At 47.3% G+C, this 22,630-nt stretch overlaps 1 protein-coding gene across 12 annotated transcripts in view; it reads right to left on the bottom strand.

The window, feature by feature from the left end:
* The window catches only part of CRACDL (CRACD like), a 136,079-nt gene that overhangs the window by 3,753 nt on the left and 109,696 nt on the right, over nt 1-22,630 (bottom strand). The gene's annotated exons all lie outside the window — the stretch shown is intronic.

Genomic DNA, 22,630 nt, shown 5'->3' with positions numbered 1-22,630 from the left:
CTTCTCACAGGCATATCAGAAGTACACTGAGCCCAGAGGTCCCCCACGAGCCCGCCTCTCTGGATGTGTGCGTGTGCCTGCCCCCACACGGAGCAGACAGAAGCCTATTTGCACACCCCGACCCCTGGCCCTTGCCTGTTTCCCTTCTCCCCGGTGCACCTTGGTCAGCCTGGTGAAGGCGGCGCCCAGCTGACAGCAACACATGCAGATGTCCAGGACGAGTTAGTGTCATGGTTCTCTGTGGCCTGACCTACGCCACCCCTTGCTCTGTCGTGTATAGGATATTACTCTATTTGTTTTTGCTTCTGCCTCCAGTTCAACCTGGAGTCCTTTTCTCTCAGTCCCCTGGACACCAAGGAGGGGCAGGGACAGGAGCCACTGCTCTGCAGCTTTAGTCTCCTGGCAGAATTGAGAAGCGCCTTTGGCTTCACACCCACTGACCTCTCCTTGGCCTGTAGCTGGGAATGGCTCTGCTATTCTCCTGGCTGCTCCTGGAGGCCTCCACCCGACTGGTCCCCTGGCAACTCCACTCCATCTCTTTGACTCATCCCTGTCCCTTCCTGCCTCTTCTGGCTCTCCCTGGCCACTGACTTCTTCCCTGCTGCTGTGCAAAATGCCTGGGTCTCCAGCTCAAAGGAAAATGTCTCCGCTGAGCCTGGCCGTCTCCTTGAAGCTCCACTTCTCCATTCTCGTCTACCCACAGCTCAAACAGCCTCTGCCTGTGTCTCTTCGGCTAATTCCTGACCCAGCCATAACATCAACACTGCTCTCTCCATTGGCCCACCCACTGAACCACCGATCCCGGGGTCCTTCCCGTTCTCAACCTGCGCCACGCCCCCTGCAGCTCTGCTGCGCCCATACAACCTCACTGGGGGGGGCCTGTCCTTGGGGGAGCCCTCTTCATGTCCTTGTCAGACACCTGCTCCTAAACCTGGGAACTCCTCCTGTTCCCAACCCTTAGCCTTCATCTCTTCTTCCCAAAATGTTCTCCGTGTTCCATTCCTGATTTCAACACTCACATTTGCCCAGATTACTTCCAAATGTACAATCAGCCCTACTTTCTGTTCTTAGCCAGAGTCCAACATTTCTACTCCCCTGCTCCACATTTTCTTTCTTCCCTCCTAACTCCCTTCCTTCCTTCCTTTCATTCATTCATTCAGTGTTTGCTATGGCCAATGACTGCGTTAAATGCTAGGTGGAAAAATAAACAACAAATTGTTCCTTCAAAAAGCTCAAAGTCTAGCAGGAGAGGCTCTGTACAAACAAGTAACCATGGTGGAAACTGGAAAGCACTACCGTTTACCAAGTGCTGTGTGGACACAGGGCCTAACACCAGTGGGTAGGGGGTGAGGGTGCTGTTGGGGTGGGACCTGGAGAAGGAGAACCAACCTTTCTTCCAGGCTGAGCAGAGGAGCAAGGAAAGGCCTCCGGGGGCAGAAGGCAGAACTGTGGGCAGCCCAGCCCAGAGGGCTGAAGGGCAGGTGGGGCCCACTGAGAAGGGTCTTCCTGGCCTTTTTCCCGTCCATAATGTGGAGTCACGGGGCTTAAACCACAGGTGCTGCGGACGCTAAGTCTCACTGGGGAGGGATGGGAGGCTGGGAGGTGCGGAGGGAGGCTGTGGCCACGGTCCAGGGGAGGTGACGAGGGACTGGACACCCTGTTCCGGAATCATCCCTGCTTGCCCACCTGGGATGGCCCTGCCTGATGCCACCTCCTCCACGAAGCCTGCTCTGGTCAGCCTAGCTGGAGATGCTCCCGCTCTCCTAATTCTTTGTGACTCTCTTGAGAAATTTACCCCACCGTTTGGTACTAGAAATACTTGCTGGCTCACCATCTGCCCCACTGACATATGCTTTTGGTCATTAGAACTTCTTATTTATTTAACAAACACAAGCCATGGACGATGTGCCAGGTACCGTTCTACTATTAACTCACTTACAGCATAATTTTACATTTTATTTCTTGTCCAGAGAGCCCGGTGACTGCCTGGCACATGAAGGTGCTGGGTGGTTGCACGTATTATAGGAAGTCTGCATTTCTCATCCCTCCTTCTCAATCCCTCATCCAGAGAGTCCTCAGAGTCTCTGTCTTTCTGGACTTTTCTTACAAGGTTCCTTTTACTTCTTCTTCGGTCTTTTCTTCACACTCAGTGACCAGTCATCACTCTCCTGGCCCACGATGCCTGGCTGTGCTGTCCTCTCAGCTCTGCCCAGTGTGTGCTGGTCAGGTACCTTTGCCACACCCCAGGCAGATGGAGAGAGGGGTTTCACTCCTGGGTTAAACTCACTCCCTCAGTCAACAAGATCATCTGAGTAATTCTGTCCAGACTAAGAGTACATGGACAGGAAATTTCCATCCCAGGGTTTAAACTAGAGGCAGAATGGTAGTTGTGAAACACCAAGGCAGCCCCGGCCCCTCAAAGGGCCCCTCGGGCTGGCTCTCAGCCTGCTTGCAGCCCAGTGTGGAGCGCTTGGCGCTCATGTCACATGACATAGCTCTAGTCAATTCCTATGCCATGCACTTGATTACCCTATCAGAGCCAAAAAAAGTATTTTAAAAATCACTGGAGAAGATCATACGGAACAGGGAACATGTGGCGTTCCTGGGGACCACAGTGAGAGGTGGCCCTAGAGCGAGACTGGGAGCCCCAAGGGTGGACCGAGGCTGGGGACCTCCATGGGCCAGGCTTGAGGCTGACATCTCAGGGAACTGAGGCAAGTCCTATTCTTCCTTCCTGTTTGCTCATGGGAACTGCAGTCCTGTAAACGATACAACCAGGCTCAGCTTGGCAGGAGGTGACTTTCCTTTTCCTTACATCCAGATTTCATCCCCAGCATGGGGGGGGGGTCACTCGCCACGTTGCCTGTCTGTGATGCAATATTTCGGGCTGTGCTTTGCGTGTGTATGTGTACACGTGTCTGTGTTCATGGGCAGACCCAGAGGAATGAGAGAGCATCACAGTGGGGCCAGGCTGTGCCAGCGTGGGACAAAGCAACTCACAATCACAGTGGCCCCAAGGGCTGGGCCAGGCACATGGCCAAGATCTTTCACCAACTGTTTCTATATCTTTTGGTTCCCACTTCTTTTCACTGAGTGGTGGTCTTTCCTTATATTCTGTACTCCCCTTTCCCACTTTCTTCCTCATCAGGGATGCAAATGGGCCAGAGCTGAGGCCTCCAGACCCTTTCTAAGGACTGCCCAGGGACAGCCTCATGGGTGGAGGGTGCAGGAGTGGTGGACGGGGTTCCAGACACCACAAAGAAGGGACAAAAGCCACTACAGCAGCTTTCTCCTATGGTTCCGAGAGGCCTGAGATTCTACCTGGGGTCTCGTGTAACCTACCGGTAAGCAGGTGAGCACAGGCAGAGAGCACTGGGTGATAAGCCATTCTGCTCTGTGACAGAAAGCCTAGGCGGCCACCCTGATCTGCACCCCCACCCCTTGCACTTGGTGCCCACAGTGGGGTTAAGGGCTGTGGGGTGTGTGCCATACTCCACAAGGGGAGGGAAGGAGAGGAGAACAAAGACAGGGACTGTGGAGATGAGGCAGGGTTCAGGGGCCAAAGACCCTACAATGGGACAGCTCTATAGCAGGAACATTTAGGGTCAAGGTTCCACCACAAAACAGCTTCTGAGATTAAACACGTTCAAAATGTCACTAATCCCAGGATCATGTAGATGTGGTATCAGACTAAACAAAAGGAGTTGAAAACAATTCTTCGTTCACCTCTTTCTGCTTCAACACACAGATAACCGTCATCTCCTGGGGATTTGGCTAAAGGGCTCTGACATCTCAATTTCTCCTCCCAACATGACAACAGGTTTAAGCTATCAGGTGGGCCTGGGTTTGCAAGGAACAGCCCAGCAGCATTTCTCATGCACAGGAAGCCAGCAATTCACGTCTGTATCTGTGTGACCCCCTTTACTGAGAGTCTGGAAGAAACTGACTCCCCACAACACAAGTGCCCTGGAAAGAAAGGCAGCATATGTAGACCGAAACTTTCCGAAGGCAGAATGCCTCAGACGCGGGAAGCTGTAACAGCCACAAGGCTCATCCTAAATAATTTAATTTCATATGAAGACAACTTTTGATCAGGGAAAATAGTTTTTTTTTTTTTGTAAAGACATGATGACTTCAAATGGGGAGGCTCTGAGGAGTTTATAAGTTTGCTTTTCTCCAGACTCCATACTTCATCTTAACATGCTCCCCAACCTGAAGGATTTAGTTTGAAAGTATATTTATTGCTCAAGCATTAATTTCCACGAGCTCCTGTTCTCTGGGTTGGTTCACTGGGCTGCGGTTATGAGGACCGCTTCCTGCCTGGGGCCATGCAACAGAGAGGCTCCTGATGTGGCCCTGGGGCCTCCTACTCTAGGGTTAAGGCCTCGGGCCAGCAACGTGCTCTTGGGCAAATTCCAGAAACTCTTTGTGACTGGATTTCAGTGTAAAATGAGGAAAACAGCAGTACCTACTGATGAGGATCAAGACTGCCTCAGGGAGAAAAGCCCAAGGCGTCCTTGCCTACATACCCATCTGTATCATCCTCCGCAAAGCACAGCATGACCTGACCTGATCTGATCTGATTCTTATCCAAAGTTATAGGACCACCCAATAACCAGATCCCACCTGCACTCATATCATTTTAACGATTTTTTTCATCATCTTTCCTTTGTCTTGTAAAGAAATAACTCATATACCTATGCCTTATAAATTTAGCCCTACCCTCAACCCATTGCAGCTCTTCATTGCCCATGGGTCCTGTCCCCATGCTGTAGCTCTTCACTGCCCAGGGGTGCTGTCCCCATGCTACTCCATGCTATTCTCTGAATAAAAGAGCACTATTGCCAGACCTTGAGAGTCCAAGAAATCTTTCTTTCGACTCCTCGGCTCGCTGACCCCACATCATTTCTTCTGGTGGCCCATATGGGGGTCTTGCTTCATTGGCTTATGAGCTTATGTTCTGGTAAGTGCGCTTTTTCTTCCTTGTGCCTTCCTCTTTTTCAAGGATGGATCTAAATTCATTTCTCCATCAGGAACTTTCTCGGACAGCTGTATGAATCCAAGTTTGCTGCCCATGGCTACTCTATGGGGCAAATCATGGCATTCAGCACAAAGAGAATCAGTACCTTAAGCCTAAGGGTCATGAAGAATGAATTAATCCATTCCTTTCTAATCCTATCTCTAATATATAAATTTTACATGGGCACGGGTCGACCACTTAAGTCATTAGGATGGTTGCCAATGTCCAAGACTCCCGTGGCAGGTTTCTTTTCCTAAGGCTGGATTGGAATCCCTCCCTATGGCTCCTGACCACACTCTGAACCACGGGAAAGTCCCAATCGGGACTCCAGTTCAAGGAAAGTACCAACTCCAAAACTTTGGTTGAGTATGGGAACCCCTTCTTGGGAGAATGGCTCCAGGATGCAATTGGGTAGAATATCCCCAGACCAGCAGAAAATTCTTCAGTTTTTCTCTATTCTTTTAGCTCTGAGACCATTCACCAGGCACCTATCACTGCCAGGCATAATAGGGAAGATATACAAGGGATGCAATACAGAGGGAGGCCCGCATCACCCCTTACTACAGGAACCCCACAGGAGGAACGACGGGTAGGATGATACCCCAGGTTCAGGGGGGATTTTCAAGGTAATGGACCCTTTTCTTTCATCTCAAAGTTACAGTGGCCATTTTGGTCTCCTTTTGAGCTTTGCAACCGAGAAAGAAATCTTTAAAGAGTCAAAGGCTCCACCCCTGGGAGCCCCCTCTTCGGTTTCTGGGCCTGACCACCCTGGCGACCCCAAGTCGGGTGCCCTCTCTTGGTGGTTGACTCGTTGAGTATTTTAGGCACCTACTGAGTCGGTTATGAGGGTAGGAGACCTGTGATTTATTTTGTGAACTGTCCTGCTGGTGTTGTGTGCCCCAGCACGGGAACTGTTGTATGACCCTCATCCTGATAACCCTTGGGAAGAGGCCGTGAGGCTGAGGCCTGATCTCTTCTTTTCCTTTCTTTGTCTGTTTCATTTGTCACCTCCTCTGTTGTCACCAAGTCGAGGTTAAGTTCAGGCTGGACCTCAGCAGAACCTGGACCTTCTGTAAAACCAAAAACTTGAAAACCTTTATTTGGTCTATTAAACTACATGGCAAGCATTGTCAAATAAGTAATGATAAACTTTCCTAGGTGGTATTATGTGGGTAAATGTTATTGATATAGGTGTTTTAAAATTATATAACATTCCTAAAATTTTGATCTGTCCTGGTTATCAGTCATAATTCTAGTTATCATCTACAGAAGTGTTGTACGTCACACAAGTAGCCAAGTTTGTCAATTGCCCTTTTGAGTCTTTTGTCATTTGCAGATAGTTGCTGTTTTACTCTGATGCTTTTTGCTTTTGCAAATATGTTTCGTCTTCAGAGAAATTCATGGAAAGGATTCTGACACAGAATTTTAAAATACAGTTTTCTGATAAACTTCCAGATTGTAACACTGAACTGCATAAGAAATTACAGAATTCTAATGGAGACACTGAGACCTCATAAAACTGCTAACAGAAGATTAAGATCAAGAATCCATTACACAGGACTGTATGAACTGATGAGGATGATTATAATTTTTTATAATTTTTGTTTGAAATATTGTTGATTTTTTGACATTCTGCTTTCTCAGATTTAAGGAAATCTTTCTTTTTTCTTATGCTAACTTATGCTAACTATGACTTACAGCAATTTGAAATTATACCTTTGTGAGCAGAACTGAAACATTTATCTTTTCTCCCTACCTGATCCCTCCAGAATTTGAAAACTCTTTGTGAGTGAGTATGGTTATTTAGTTATTTGCGTAAGTTCAATAAGAATCTGTTCTCCTTATAACAGGACACATTGGTTATATTACCAAACCTTTGACTGGAATGTCATTTGAGAGAAACATACAGACTCAGATATGACAATACCACTTTTGAGGAATAAGGTTGACTTTCTGGAATAAAGCCACGTGGAAATATTGGCCTGGTACCTTGTTTACAGAGATTCCAGCACTCTTACCAGGTAAGTAAGGAAGCTCACTTATCTGGCAGATGCAAGGAACCTCAAAATATTTTGGGGGACCTCGAGAAGACAGGAATCCACCCAAATCTATAGGTATTGCAGGCAAAATCTGACGGCAAGTCCTTGGCTTGGCTTTTCAGGCCTCAAGAGGCTTTAAAGTTCAATCTGAGATTCCTCATAAAAAATTCCAGCAAAACAGATGTAAAACAGCCTATATGATCAATTACTATTCTTGCTGCACTTATGTAAATAATTGGACCAAGTTTTACTGAAACTACACTTATTTTGCAAACTAATCTTAATTTGGCTATCTTTTGTAAAAATGAAGATGATTTCAGAGAGAAAAATGATGTTTCAGTAGAAGCTATAGTACACATTCATGGATATTAGATTCTACTTCTTCTCTTCTACAAGATTCACCTATTACTAATCATAATGTCTCCTTGTGGCCATCTGTCTCTGATACCTGGGAGCTCCCTGGCCACAATCAAACCTTTTTCTTCAACTCTATTGCCCAAATACTAACTAAATTTGCCTTGTCACTGGTGGATCATAAACAAAAAGTTCCAAAGGTAAAGTCCCCAACCTATCGATACACACAGGATGGACTGCATCAAAGTTGGGACAAATATATTTGGCTCACTCCTACTAGTGGTCAACTCAGTCAAAAGGTCACTCTATGATGGGAACAAACCAATCACACTTGTGATACGTGGCCTAATGGCACCCGACCTATGGGACAAATTCCCCATTATACGTGTTCTCATATCATAGCCTTAAAAAACACTGATTAGTTTAGGACTGACTGGGATAGATGGCCCAGCATACGTTGGTTAGCCCCTAACGGCACTCAACAGTTATGTGGCTCCCACTTATGGCCTTGGCTGCTGCCTGGATAGATTGGACGATGCACCCTAGGCTTCGTGTGGATGTAAGCTAGGACTATATTTACTATATCTCCTCCTGCTAACCTACGCAACCTACGACAACGCTGGACCCATTCTGTCTTCCACTGATATGATCACCTTGCCTCAATTTTCCTTCCTCAATTAGGAATCGGAAGTGTCATCTGGCACATGGAAGCCCTAAACAAATTTCCTATCTGATGTGAGCCACCAAATTAAATCCATGTCTGACACTATCCTATCCCTAAATGATTGGTTGAACTCCTGGTCAGGACCAGGTCTCTGGATCACAGTCAAAGCCTTATTCATTGGGTTAATATTGCTTATATTTCTTATTACAATTTGTTGTCTATTTTGTTGTTTGTCTTCTATATGTCAACAAAGTTTCGCCTCCTGGACAACTTTCTCATCAAATGATTCTCTCATCTCCAGAGGATCTGTACACCTTGTCAGCCTTGGACTCCGCGGGTGCAACCTTCCAGTCCATTGAACTTCTTGCCTGTATCCTTATGGCCCATTTAGGGACAGCTCTACAGAAGGTGGACCATCGTCCATATCTCCAAAAGATTTCGGGGCCAAATGGGTTCAGGGGGATTTTATGATGAGGATCAAGGCTGCCCCAGGGAGAGAAGCCCAAGGGGTCCTGCCCTACATATTGATTTATATCATCCTCCAGGAAGCATAGGACATCCTGACCTGATCCGATCTGATTCTTATCCGAAGTTATAGGACCACCCAATAACCAGATCCCACCTGCACTGACACCATTTTAACGATTTTTTTCATGATCTTTCCTTTGTCTTGTAAAGAAATAACTCACACACCTATGCCTTACAAATTTAGCCCTACCCTCAACCCATTGCAGCTCTTCACTGCCCATGGGTCCTGTCCCCATGCTACTCCACGCTATTCTCTGAATGAAAGAGCACTACTGCCAGACCTTGAGAGTCCAAGAAATCCTTCTTTTGACTCCTCAGCTCGCTGAGCTCGCATCGCCTACATCTCCTACTGTGACTGTGGAGATTCGCTGAGATAATCCCTGGAAAGCTCACAGTGCAGCACCTGGCACCGTGTTAGCTGCTCCCCCAACTGACACTGTTGTTATTTTGTTGTCATTGCTGGTGGTGTTACTACCGTTCCCACTTGAGGAGAGATATAGACTTTGGTCAAATCCAACCCAGGACACAATGGAGACCAGTGAGCCATTCCCGTGAAGAAGCACTTGTCCTCTGTTGTGATAAGAAAACCATAGCAGGCACTGGGTTGCCCTCCAGCCTCTTGCTGGGCCAGGCAGCCAGGCTGACTCTAGGATCCCAAGGACGTGGTCCACAGCAGTTCCTGCAGACTGATTCTGCACAGCCTGCATCTGTGCGTGTGCCTGTCTCCCTGTGAGCCCAGAAGGTGACCTCTGTATCTGCTGTACCCAGCATGGGCTGGGCAGGTTGTGAGGACCAGCAGAGTCTGAGTAAGGCCACGTTGCCCATGTCATGGAGGAGCCTGGCCCAAGTCCCCGGGTGAACCCTGAAGTCCCACCCTCTAGAATGGCGCTCTGCTCCTCTGTGTAGATGCTGTGTGTCGTGGAGAGCCTGGTTGGCAGGCAGGCTGGCTCCGATGTGGCAACACACTGCCCAACATGGTGGATCAATTTTTATCCATCTTCCCAGGAGCCTACTCCATATAAACACCTGCTCACATGGAACTCTAAATACAATGGGGAGAAAAATCAGTTTCTGGTGTTTTAACCAAGCTATTTGTATTCAGGAAGACCTGAAATTAACCATTCAGAAAATTCTCAATTTTAAACCATTTCTAAACCATTTTCTCACTCCTCTGTGAGACAGATGCCTCTAATCACTTCATTTCGACTTACTGATTGGTGATGGTTACCTATTTTCTGGTCCTATTAAAATTTAGCCTGAAGGTACTGTTTCTTTCATTCAAAAAGACTTCTAGAATGACCCACTGAGGGGATGAGGGTGGGACTCCACTGGTGGGTACACCCATGCCGGGCAGGACACAGCTGTGAGTCTGGAAGCTGAGTGTTGTCAACAACACTGTCCTCTGAGTGAGAGGCAATGAAGTGTACAATGTAAACTAGCATGGCTTCTTGCCCTTTGGCGGAGAGAGTAAAGCAGACACTCTGCCCTAAGCTAACAGACCGCAGGGCAGCAGGGCTCTCATGCCTCTTAAAAATGTGATATATGCTGCTATTTTTTGAAGCAGCAATTTTAAAGAATCTTTTTCCTTTCAGAAAAGGTTTTTCTTGTTTATAAAAGTACCCATGCACACTGTACACATTCAGAAAGCAGATAAAAGTATAAAGAAGGAACAAGTTTTCCATAAATCAACCACCCAAGAGAGCTGTGTTAAAACTCTGGCACACTCCTTCCAATCTTTTTCCATTATGCTGTCATCTTAAAAACACATATCAACAGCTTGTTCCCAGCTCCCCAAAACACTTTCTGTGGAAGGAGAGGCCTGATCTTGCTCTCTAAGATTTCTGATCTAAAGTGGAGGCATCATCGCTGTTTGTCGTAACTCGCTGAGGCCAAAACAGCACCTCGGCGCTTCAATATCCGAGCAGCCGTCCTCCCTTTCTGTCTTCCTTTCAGGTCCTTTGCTGTGGCCCTGGTTGACACGGAGGCAACGATGTGTGCAGAAAGATGCTAAGGGAACCGCTGGGCTTGGGGGAGCCTCACCCATGCTGAGGTCTTATGTCAGGCTTCCTGTATGAAAGTTGAGGGTGTTTTCTTTTTTAAGCGCTTATTGATCTATTGTCAGTCTCGGCTTACACAGACAGCTCCTGATCAATACATGCTGGCAAAGTCTGCAGTCGCTCTTCATCAGCTCTGTCCTCCTTTCTTCTTTCGACAAATACAGTCAGGCCTTATCGTTCACGAATTCTCTATTTGAAAATTCACCTTCTCACTAAAATGTATTTATAACCCCAAATCAGTAATCGTGATCCTTCATGGTCGTTTGCAGATTTGCTCAGAGCAGGGAAAAATTTGAGTCCCCCCGATAAGCACGTTCCCAGCTGACGTCAAACAAGGGACACTCTGTTCCTTTCTTGTTTCCACTCTCATACTGTAAACAAGTGTCCTTTCCACAGCATACTTAGTGCCATATTTTTTGCATTTTTGTGTCTTTGTTGGTGATTTTACTGTCTAAAATAGACCCCACATCTAGCGCTGAAGTGCTGTCTGGTGTTCCTAATTAGCACAAGAAGGCTGCGATGTGCCTTGAGGAGAAAGTAGGTGTTATATAAGCTTCGTTCAGGCATGAATTACAGTGCCATTGGTGTGAGCTGGACGTTAATGGATCAACAATACATATTAGATAAGGTTTCTTTAAACAGAAACACACACATAAACAAGGGTATGTATTAATCAGTTGACAAAAATGTTGTGATCAGAGGCTCGTAGGAACCTGACTCTATATTTCCCCTAGGAGCAATGGTTCAGCATTCACTAATTCAGTGTCTGGGGTGACTTTATAGAGCGTAACTACTGTGAATAATGAGAATCAACTGTAGCTGGTGGTGCCCACTAGGCACCAGGCCCGTGGTAGATGCTGAGTCTGCACAGAGGAAGGATGTTTCTAATCTAACACACCTCTCCAGCGCACTGCACACAGGCTCTGCTGCTAGAGCAATCAGGAATAGAGAGATCCTTCAACAGCTAACCCAGGGCCTACAGTCCAGGAAGGAGTTCCAGGGCCAGTTGGAAGGGGGCACAGGAGGGGCCTCTGGGGTACTGGTCTCATTCTGTTTCTTGGTCTGGTGTGTTCACCGTATGAAAACTCATTGAGCTGCACACATATGATCTGTGCGCTTCTCTGCATGGATATCATTCTTCAACAAAAAGTGAAAAAAAAACCACTCCAAGATAATCGGGACTCCCTCGGTGCTTGGATAGCGACCAGGAGAAGAGTCTAGCTCCCTGTCCACATAGAGAAATGAGGCAAGTTTACACCACGGAGCTGTTTTGACGCTGCAATCAGGCAAGGTAGCTGCCAGAGGGGGCGAGGGCTCTCCCCAGGACGTCCGCCCCCACCAGCAGTCAGCAGACCCTTCCCATCCTCTTCACTTCCCCTCGGCCCTCTGAGGCACGCTGGGGTTCTGTGTCCACTTGCCTTTTCTATTGCTGCCCCCCTCGCCCACCCTACTTGCTAATGAAAGAGAGCATTATCCAGATGAGTGCCATTCAACAGAACTCTGCAATGATGGAAATGTTCTCTGTGCTGTCAGCTAGTCACATGTGGCTACGGAAACCTTGAGATGTGGCCAGTGTGACTGAGGAACTGAATTTTTAAATCTAATATTAATTCATTTAAGTTTACATTTAAATGCCACATGCAGCTAATGGTTCCATGTTGGACAGTGCAGATCTGGACCCCTGCTACTCAAGTTATGGTCTGTGGACCAGCCTATTGTCGTCATCCAAATGAGAGTCTTCATTTTAACAAGATTCACAAGCACTTCTAAGTTTGAGAAGCACTGCCCTAGAACAAAGTGTTCTCAATGGAGGCCACGCATGAGAATCACCTAGAGCCTTTGACGCTCCCATTGTCCAGGGCTCACCCTGGACCCACCAACCAGAATCTGTGGGGATGATGACTCTGATGTGCAGCCAGCATTGGAACCACTGATCTTGATGCTGTTAAGGCCTGGGGCCTGAGGGGGCCTTGAAGAGAGAGCCCACGATGTCCTTTTCTGGCTGATACAAAGCGCCCAGCTGACCAGCTGGTCCAATTCCTGAGAACTGACCTGATGTCCCCTCCAAGCTCTGGTGAACGCTCGTTGAAATGGGCTGGCACCCCCCACCTTGTATTTTGATGTCCACTCCCAGGGCTGCCCACAGTGGTGCACACACAGGCCCCGTCTCTGGCGTCACCTCTCGGGCTTTCTGGCACCCTCTGTCCTCATCCCTCCTCAGAGGGGCCCCCTGCCTGGGATGCTCGTCCACTTCTGTCATGAAGACACTGCCTTCCCTCCACAAACCCACTTTTCTCCTGCTGCACTGAGCCCTGGGGTAAGCGCACAGGGGGCTTCAGTCCTGTATGAGGTTCATGGCTGCCCTGGAGAAAGTGCCGAAGGCCCTTCTGAAGTGGCACCAGTGTGGCAGACAGATGGTGGGTGGCACTGCCCATCCACATGCTAGGAAGCGGGCTGCACCCTCGCAGGAACCTGAATGCTGGGCTGGCAGGTTGCGGACAGAGCAAAGCACAGCATGACCCTTATCTCCAATGGTCCCCCTGCCCCAGATGGGAACTGGAGGATTCCCAGGGCCTTCCTGATCATCCTCGGGTCTAGCAGTCACTGTGGTCACTTCAGAACGTGGTGCAGCCTCCAAGCTGAGTCAGCATCAAGACTCTTGTGCCCCTGAATGCAGGGTGTCTGAGCTGGGGTGGGGGGATGGGGACTCCTCTCCCAAGGGCTGAGGGTCCGGGAAGGACGAGAGGTGGGGAGGACAGGCAGGGCTCTCCTTGGACGGATACTTGCCACTGTCTCAGTGGGCTTTGTCCCAACTGGGCCTGGTGAGCTCGAAACTGACTCCAAGGGATTCCCATCGCCACTGCGCCTCCCTGGCTGGGACTCAGCTCCCCCTCCTTGGTGCCCTCTCTCTAAGGCAGGGCTCTGGGAGCACAGGTGAGTTACGTGGCCTCTGGTGGCCTGAGTCCAGGACCGTCTCTCAGCCGCAGGGCATATCTGTCCAGCTCTCCAAGAAGTCCCATGGAAGGCCCCCTCAGAGACTCTGGACGAGGGAGGTTCCCCTTGGTCGCACCCCATGGAACTGGGCGCTCGCAGAACTGTAGCTGCAGTCCTGAACGAAGTGTTTTGCAAATCCCCTTCCTTCTCTTCCCTCTCAGGCCCCTGCATCTTCTCAGGGTGGCGGGTGGTAGGTGATGACTCCCTACCATGTTCTGCACACACATTCTCTCTGGGGTCTTATATCCACGTGTTGGTGCCTCCATCAAAACCGGGGCAGGGAGCATCCCATTCCCACATACTGTTCTACGCAGCCCAGATGAGGATATTTTGGTACATCCTTAGAAAAGTGTGACTGCAGGGTATGAAAGCGCAGCACATTTTGCAGTTAAAATGCTTTTGCTGCCCCACAAATCACTAATAACCTCATTTCACACCAGAGGCAATTGAGTCAGAGGTTAAGAAACTCACTGGCTCAGAATCCCACAACCCCTTGAGGGGTTGGACCTTGAGGTAAAACCTCCAAACCCAGGTCTTCCATCTCACCACCAGCCCCCTGCCTTGCTTGCTTACCTGCCCTGTCCCTGCACCTGGCCATGCAAACATGGCCAAGCACCACCCACTGCAAACAGGAGCTCCCCCAGGTAGGAAGACTCAACAGAGGGAAAAAAATCCCTGGATTATTCACAATAGCCGAGATGTGGAAGCAACCCAAGTGCCTGTCAACGGGTGAATGGATGAAGATGTGGGGTATATATATATGTGTATATATATATTTCTATGTATATCTATATCTATATATAATGGAATGCTACTCAGCCATAAAAAAGATGAAATCATGCCATTTGTGAGAACATGAATGGACCTTGAGGGTATTATGCTGAGTGAAATAAGTCAGACAGAGAAAGACAAATACTGTCTGATCTCACTCATATGTGGAAGATAAACACAAGGATAAGGAGAACAGATTAGTGGTTACCAGAGGGGAAGGGGGTGGGGAGATGTCAAAAAGGGTAAAGGGGCACATGTGTATGGTGACAGATTAAAACTAGACTATTGGTGGTGAGCACAATGCAGTCTACACAGAAACTGATATATAATAATGTACATCTGAAATTTACACAATGTTATAAGCCAATATGACCTCAAAAAGATAATTTTTTAAAAACCAAAAAAACCCTGCATGTTCTCAGGGAGCTCAGGGTCGAGTTCAGGAGCAAGGTAGAGTGTGATGAGAGCAAGCAGGGGTGGGTCAGAGTGCTGAGGGGAGCTAGTGGCAGGGGAGGGGCTGGAGGAGACGTCAGACGGAGCGAAGGAGTGGCAGATGAACCTAGGAAGGCAGAAAAGTCGACCGTGGCCAGAATCTAAAAAGCCTTGAATGCCTTACCCAGGAGTTTGAATTTTATTCTAAAGTTAAAGGAAAGCATTGAGAGTTTTTAAAGCAGAAAGCTCCACAGTTAGACCCATGATTTGGGAAGAGAGTGAGAAGAGAGAGTTGGGGGGGAGGCGCTGCAGCAGTCAGGTTACAGATCACGAGGGCTGATGTGACCACAGGCCCGGGGAGGATAAAGACACTTCATATTAGGATGACTGGGACTCGGTGACCAAGGCGAAAACACGGCTTACCTTTTTCATCCATCAGATTGCAAAACAAATTAAAAATAGATTGACAACTCCTGGTGCTGATGAGATGGTGGAGAAATAGTGTCTCTCCTGCTCTTAGACGTGTAAACTGGTACAACCTTTATGAATTCAATCTGAAGTTGTCTATTAAATTAAAATTTCACATGCTCTGTGGCCCAGAAAATCCACTTTTAAGAATCTGTCCTAGACAAACAGCAGTTTGAATAGATGGAGATCAAATGGACAAGAATGGTTACTGCAGTGCTGTTAGCAAAAGAGGAAAACTCAAAAGAGTCGGAATGCTCTTCAGTAGGGAGGTGGTTAAATAAAATACGGTACACATATGACGTAGCCCTTAAAAAGGATGAGGGCAAGTGACTCATTCTGATCAGAAAAGAGGCCCGAGATTTATCGTGGAGGGAGAATGTCAAATCGCAAGCCAACACATATAGCATTTTTGTGGTTAAAGAAAAAAGGATTCCTGGGCCCAGATCTGTATGTCAATGTTGACGTGGTTGTGACTGTATGCGGCACGGGGAAGAGCTGGGATGAATGTTAGTGGTGGTTCCTTCTGTGCGGTGGGATTAGAGAGGTTCAGAGAGGGGTGGAGAGGAGGCCACAATCACTTTTTTCTCACTTAAAAGATTATCTTAAATTTTACAGACGGTAAAATTCACCTTTTTTGTCATGCAGGTCTATGAGTTTGCATACATGCTCAGATTCTTGTAACAACTGTCACAAATAGGATACAGCACAATGGCAACATCTCGAAGAATTCCCTCATGCTGCCCCTTGGCAGTCAGACTCCACCTCTACTCCCAATCCCTGACAACTACTGATCTGTCCTGTCTCTGTATTTTTGCCTCTTCCAGATGCCATATAAATGGAATAACACAGTTTATAGTCTTTTGAGACTGGCTCCGTTAATTTAGCATTCGCATTTAAGGTTCATCCATGTTACCATGTGTATCAATGGTTCATTCCTTTTTATTGCTGAGTGACACTCCATCATGTGGGTGTACCACAGTGTTTATCTGCTGACCAGCTGAAGGATAGTTGAGGTGTTTCCAGTCTTTGGTGATATGAGTACCACTGCTATAAAAGTTCACGCATAGGTTTTTGTGTGAACCTAAGTTTTCATTTATCTTGGATAAATACTTAGGAGTGGGATGGCTGGGTCATAAGGTAAGTAAGTACATTTTTAATTTTGTAAGAAGCTGCCAAATTGTTTTCCAAAGTGACTGCACCATTTTGCATTTCCTTTAGCAAAATGTATGAGAGTTCCAGTTGCTCTGCATCCCCCCCAACATGTGGTGTTAGCAGCATTTTTTCATTTGAGCCATTCTAATATGTGTGTAATGGTATCTCACTACAGTTTATTTGGTGTTTCTCTAATGGCTAATGATGTTGAGCATCTTTTCATGTGCTTATTTGCCATCTGGGTATTCTCTCTGGTGAAGTATCTGTTCATATCTTTCACCCATTTTCTGATTGTACTTTTCGGTTTCGTACTGTTGAGTTTTGAGAATACTTTATGTACTTTAGATACTAGTCTTTTATTGGATATGTGGTTTGCAGATATTTTCTCACAGCCCTTAGCTTGTCTTTTCATTCTCTTAACGGGGTTGTTGGCAGAGCAAAAGTTTTTAATTCTGATGAAGTCCAATTTATCATTTTTTCCTTTTATGGATCATGCTTTGATGTCAAGTCTAAGAACTCCTTGCCTAGTCCTGTGTCCCAAAGATGTTCTCCTATGTTCCTAAAAGTTTTCTAGTTTCATTTTACATTTAAGTCAGTGACCCCTTCTGAGTTAATTCTTGCATACAATGTGAGACTCAGGTCAACGTCCATATTTTGGCCTATGGAGGTTCACATGTTTCAGAACCATTTGCTGACAGGTGAAATAAACCCCAGCAAACACGGACAATTTTTTTTTTTTTTTTACAAAGGTGCAAAAGAAATTCACCTGAGCTCTTTGGAGCTGCAAATTTATGTTTTTCAAAAATTTAGGAAGTTTTCAGCCATTATCTATTCAGACATTTTTTCTACTCAAATCTCTTTCTCCTCTCCTCTGGGACTCCTATGACATGAACGTGAGACTTTTTAATATTGTTGCGCTGGCCCCTGAGCCTTTTCTTTGTGTTCAGACTAGATATTTCCTATTTCTATTGATCTGTCTTTAAGTTCACCCTTTCGTCTGTCACCTCCATTCTACAATGAGTTCTTCCAATGAATTTTTTATTTGTTAGCATGTTTTCCCGTTCTAAAACTTTTATTATTATTATTTTTTAATAGCTTCTATTTCTTTGCAGAGAATCTTTCCATTCATTTCAAGAGTGCTCACTCTTACTTCTGGGAACCATGGTATAATGCTTTAAATATTGTCTAGTAATTCCAACATTTGGATCATCTCAGGGTTGGTGTTTGTTGATTGCCTTTTTGAGAATTTTTTTAGGTTTTCCTGGATTTTTGTATGTTGAATAATTTTGGTTTGTATCCTAGACAATTTGAGTATTATGTTGAGACTCAGTCCTGTTAAAACTCTCGGGACCAGCCCGGTGGCGCAGCAGTTAAGTTTGCACATTCCGCTTCTCGGCAGCCCAGGGTTCGCCGGTTTGGATCCCGGGCGCAGACATGGCACTGCTTGGCATGCCATGCTGTGGTAGGCGTCCCATGTATAAAGTAGAGGAAGATGGGCATGGATGCTAGCTCAGGGCCAGTTTTCCTCAGCAAAAAGAGGAGGATTGGCAGTAGTTAGCTCAGAGCTAATCTTCCTCAAAACAAAAACTCTCAAAGGTCTTTCTGTGTGATTCTACCAGTTTCATGCAGGTGCAACACAGGGAGGAGCCCAGGGTTTCACACATGTGGGTGAAAGACCCTCCTCAGGCGTCTCCTTTCTGTGACTTCCAGCCCCCAGGATTCTCTGGGTTTAGCCTCTGCACTGTGTGCACTCTTGTGACTGGGACCACCTCAGGGCAGAGCAGCAAGAGAAGAGGACCTGCAGGACCACCACCACCACACCTGCCGCTGCGGCCGCTGCTGGTGAGGGGGCAGTTCAGTGCTGGCTCTCTGCTGGGTGGTGTCTGGAGAGTCACAGGGCTCTGACCCACAGGGGCTGCTGTGGGTGGAGGTGGGTGCCTCCTTGCTGGCACTCACCTGGAGGAGGGCTGGAAGGGTTAGAAAGCTCTGCCCCACAAGGGACACCGCTGCCACTGCCACCAGGCAAGAGTTCCAGTTTGTTGCTGGCATTAGCCTGGCAGAGGGATGAGAGAAGTCAAAAGAGCTCCCTCCTGCAGGGATTGTAGCCCCATAGTGGGGGGCTGCTGTTTGGTGGCTGGGGTGCAGCTGGAATAGGGCCAGGACTGTCCAATAAGCTGTGCCGTGCAGGGCTGGTGCTGGCGGTGCCGGAGGCAGTAGAGCTCGGGGTTGTTGGTACCACAGTGGAGGGCAGGGAGGTGCTGCTTCCTTGTGGGCACGTGCCGCTGGGTCCTCCGGAGGGTCCTGATCTCCTCCCCAGTCCACTGCTCTTATCCACCTTCCAGGGTCCTCTGACATTCACTGCATGCATTTTGTCTGGGGTTTTAAATGATATCAGTGGGAGAGACAGGGTGGGGTGGATTCACTCCATCTTGGTCAGAACTGCTAGTCCTTTTGTCTGTAATTATTTAAGCAGGAGGAATACAGGCGATTTTTCCTATAATTTTTAGGCGTTTCCATATTAAAATATTTTTAATGACTGCGGTCTCCAGCTTGAGTGTCTGGATAGAGGGGCTGCCGAGGAGGAAATGCTGTGGGGAGAGCAGGCGTGGATCAAGTGAACTGTGCGTGTTGAGATGTCAAGTCAGGGCTGCCCACAGATGGTGAGGCTGTGGCTAAGGGAGTCGGGGGAGAGAGAACGTCGGGAAACAGGTGGGAATCTGACATGTCCTCTGTGGGGGAGCCGAGGAGAGGGTGCTGCACTGGGAGGCAAGCAAGGATGAGAAGACATACACAGTTTGAGGGGCAAAGGAAAGGTGGGGAAACTGAGGCCGAGGTCCACAGCCACTCAGGAAGGGACGAAAAGGGAAGGATCAAGTCTAAAGAAAGGTAAGTCTGAACAAAATTGGTTTTAAGAATTCAAGATATATAAATATATATTTTGGCATGATACCAAAAAATATCCTTGCATCCTACTCAAATGAACTTGAATATGCTGAAACGACTGTGTCATTACAGTTGGTGACAGTCTCTCTGAGTTCATTCCCTCCAGAAAATGTCCCCGTCATCCCAAGACAAGATGGGCCTCCATCTACACTCCCCCGTGGCATCCAGCTGCCACCTGGCTCCTCAGGCTGATAAGCTCCTTGAGGCCCTTGTGCTTTTCCTGCCTTTTGGGGCCAGCACAGTGCTGTGCATCTGGCATAAGTACGTGAAATCTTTGTTGAAAGAATGAATGCATGAATCAGTGAGTACCAGAGCCTAGAAAAAAGGGTCAGAGAGCTGTGTGTGTCACGGTCACCAGCCCGGTCTGCAGGGAATAAGCTTGGACTGGAGGCTGAGGCTGGTTATCAGATGAGGCCCCCGGGTGAGAACAGCAGCTACTCTCCAAAACATCTAGCATGTGACCACAACCACGTAGAAAATAGATTACACACACACACAGAAAGAAGAAAGACTAGAAAGAAAGGCCAACAGGGATGACACCTAGAAAGCAGACTCATAAGTGATTGCTTTTTTCTATATACTTTCTGTATTTTAGAACTTTTCCACATGAGACTCTCTAACTCCTTTTTTCTAATTCTAATGCTGTGCACAAGAAGCTGCTTCCCAACCTGTAATTTAGACTCTGGGATGGATTGGCCCAACAGGAGGATGTGTAATGTCCTGCACAAATGAACAAGGCTGATGACCCTGGGCCATTCGCCTCCTATGGCTATTAGCCGATTAACAGGTCTCCTTGGTGTTGATGAGCACAGACATGGCACTGGGCTTCCCCAAGGTTGCCCTGTGAGGCCCAGCCCACTCGGCAAGCTGGGCTCCTCTGTTTATTGCAACAACCATCGAACCCTCCCCGGTGCCCCCACTGAAGGGTTTCTCCATGCCTTCAGAGAAGGAACACACGGTGCGGAGGAAGATGAAGAGTGCTGGGGACAAAGCAGCTTGCATCCCCGAGGCAGAACCACATGCCCATCTGGGACACTTCAAAAACCTAACTTTATGATTCGTACCCCTAGAGGGGGGACAGGGGAGACGGCAGCCCATCTGGGAGCTCTGGGTAAAGTACCTGCCACCATAAGATAATAAACAGCAATAATTAGGCCTTTCTGGAGAACTGAGTAATACTGCTATTAAAACTTTTATTATCTGTATGTTTTACATGAATCTAATTGCCTTCAGCTGCCATAACTTGGGAGCAATGAGAATGACAATAGAAGTAATAATAATGAATTAAACCACAAGCAGATCCAGTGTCTGGGAAGGTGTAGAGGCTGCTTCACTGATGGGGTCTGACAGCACAGACCCTGAGATTCTGCTCTGTCTGCGTGAGGCTGCCCCCAGACTCCAAGGTCCTGGGTGGGACCAGGTGCAGCTCCAGCCTTTCCTGGCACTTGTCTCTCAAACACCACCACCCTTGGGAGGATCGCTTCCTAACAGACGTAGGAATTCCTCCCCTCCTCTCTGCACTGAAATGAAAATCACTACTTGTGCCCCGTAAAACAACCTACATTCTTTCACTCCAGAATTCGTCTGAATCGGTTATTTCTTGTGGCTCAGAGAATGTTAACTAAGACAGAAGAACAAGATAATTCTCTTCCACTATTTAAGAAAAGCCATCAGTAAATAAATACTATACTGTATTTTATAAATCAAAGAAAAAAAAAATAAGGTCTTTAACTACAGGCCATTCCAGGCATTTGACAATGAACAAAGCATAACTCTCACAGCTTAGGCTGAGGAAGCTATAAATTATTAATGTGTCAAGCATTACCCTCTGAAGCTTCTTTTTCAGCTCTGACCATGAAGCTGAGTATCTGTCTGTTTAAGTCCCATGCATTCAGCAAGCCCTTGAGAGACATCTTCAATTCCAGGCCACAAAGGTGGATGGTGCTGATGTCAGGGTTTTATCTGCACAGAGCAACCCCCTACTCCCTGGCTCTTTCAGAGGTTTTTTGAATCACTCTACAACAGCTTCAACAACCTCGTGGAAGTTTGCAGAGCGGATGGATCATCAGCTAGAGTTGAACCTCCCCCAAAGCTCCCTCGCTGATTCTCCTAATATAGCCGCGCAGCAGCCACAAAAAGTCACAGCTGAGCCAAGGGGCCCGGAGCAGGCGGGCCACCTGGGCTCTCTGGGGGCGTTTTGCTGGAACCGCCTGCATCTCTGGGTGTCACCTTAGGAACCTGAAGCACTAATATACTGCGCTTTTACTGACTCCCTAAGAGGGAGACAGAGAAGATGAGCGTTTCTTTGAACTTGACTTTATGTTGCTTTGTGTGAGCTAGTTTTTCTGCTGTGTGCGCCCGTCACCTTCCTTTTAGCCTGTGGGGTCCCTAGGAGAACAACTGGGTTCTACTTCCTTTCTGTCCCACATTGCGGTGCTTAAGTGGAGTCCTGGACTTAGAGTAGCCACTTAAAATATCCTGAACATTGTGGTGGTTTTTTTTTTTTTAAGTAAAATTTACCATGGAAAATTTCTCCCTAGGGCCCTCATCACGCACACAACTCATTTGTGTAGTTTTGTTTTCCGGAACACTGATTTCCATTAATAAAAAGAAACCCTCCATGAAAGATTCTTTAGCTCCACCACAAATTACCCATTTCCAACAGATTTCTCATTTCGTCTGAAACACTATAAAAAGTGATAAATGTCAAACACATGGAAAGGTCATCTATTTTGTCTCTGCTCATTTTAAAAGACAGTTGCTTTGGAAGATTCTCACCTTCTGCCCCTGTCTGAACACTGTCTCCCTTTTGGGATAGGAGTTAACGCCCACCGGCTGAGGGGCCCTCATTTTACAAAGGCTTGTGACTCCAATATACGGGATGCTTCCTGAGCGAGGCTGGGCCACGAGAGCCTAATTACTAAACGGGAGGAAATTCTTCCTGGGGGGAAAGGTTAGAAGGACCTTAAGTGAATGAGGAACCAGATGCTTCATTTATAACCAGGTAGCTTAGGCCCCGGGAGAGCTTCCATCAGTAACAGTACATAACATCCTAGGATTCTGGGGCTCACTGAGCTTCAGAGGGGAAAAAATGTAAGAAGCATTTGAGTTGATCCACTGAGAAGCCCATCTCTCCTCTCAGGAAATACGCTGCAAAATGAGTTTTTACATTTTCCTGACTCCTCTGAACTAAGAACGAATCCTGATA

Source organism: Equus przewalskii, chromosome 14 (assembly GCF_037783145.1).
Source record: "Equus przewalskii isolate Varuska chromosome 14, EquPr2, whole genome shotgun sequence".
NCBI classification, from domain to species: Eukaryota; Metazoa; Chordata; class Mammalia; order Perissodactyla; family Equidae; genus Equus; species Equus przewalskii.
The sequence above is the reverse complement of the archived record's forward strand: the minus strand, read 5'-3'. Positions and strand labels throughout refer to the sequence as shown.